Here is a 637-nt window from a genome sequence, read left to right on the forward strand (position 1 = left end):
CCCAGCCCTTGGAGCAGCCCCGTGGTCTCCTCGGGACTCCTCCAGCAGCTCCAGGTGCTTCCTGTGCTGGGCCCCAGGGCTGGATGCTCCAGGTGGCTCTTCCAGGGCTGTCTCACCTCTCCTTGACAATGTGGTCGAGTTTGTAGGTGGGTTTGTTGTCCTTCAGCCGCTCTACAGTGCCCCACTCGCTCTTCCCGTAGGCCTTCCGGAGCTTCCGGACAAACACCTGGGGGGACAGGGGGCCATGGGGGCTCTGTGGCACTGGACGAGCCCCAGGGCCCCCTCGGGTGGGATAAGCACCTTATATTCCCGGAATTTGTTGACGATGGGCTCGTGGAGCAGGAATTTGATGTCCTTGAGCAGGTAGAAGGTCCTGGGGGCGGTGGAGCCCTTGTTCACCTTCTTCTTGTGCTTGGGCTCGTGGGGGTAAATCCCCTTGAGGATGCAGAGACGCCTGGGGACGGGAACAGGGCTGGGACAGGGGGGCCACTGCCGCCCTGTGTCCCCTGGGACACCCTGGGCCCTTCCCTTGGAGGGGGAACCCCAAACGTGGCAGCCTGAAACCGCGGTAGCACTCCACGACCCCAAGGGAAAGGGCCACGCTCTTGGACAGGAGCTCAGGCAGCCCCAGGGCCAC

The 637-nt window shown here is 63.7% G+C and overlaps 1 protein-coding gene across 1 annotated transcript in view; it reads right to left on the reverse strand.

Annotated features, from left to right (window-relative positions):
* PES1 (pescadillo ribosomal biogenesis factor 1) overlaps positions 1–490 on the reverse strand; it is a 6,412-nt gene extending 5,922 nt beyond the window's left edge. The window contains exons 1-2 of the mRNA XM_017746499.1: positions 301–490; positions 117–226 (exon numbers count right to left, since the gene is read on the reverse strand). The gene's annotated coding sequence lies outside the window, so the exon portion shown is untranslated. The remainder of the gene's footprint in view (positions 1–116; positions 227–300) is intronic.
* Between the last annotated feature and the right edge of the window lie 147 nt (positions 491–637).

This window comes from Corvus brachyrhynchos, unplaced genomic scaffold (assembly GCF_000691975.1).
Source record: "Corvus brachyrhynchos isolate BGI_N302 unplaced genomic scaffold, ASM69197v1 scaffold19, whole genome shotgun sequence".
Classification (NCBI taxonomy): Eukaryota; Metazoa; Chordata; class Aves; order Passeriformes; family Corvidae; genus Corvus; species Corvus brachyrhynchos.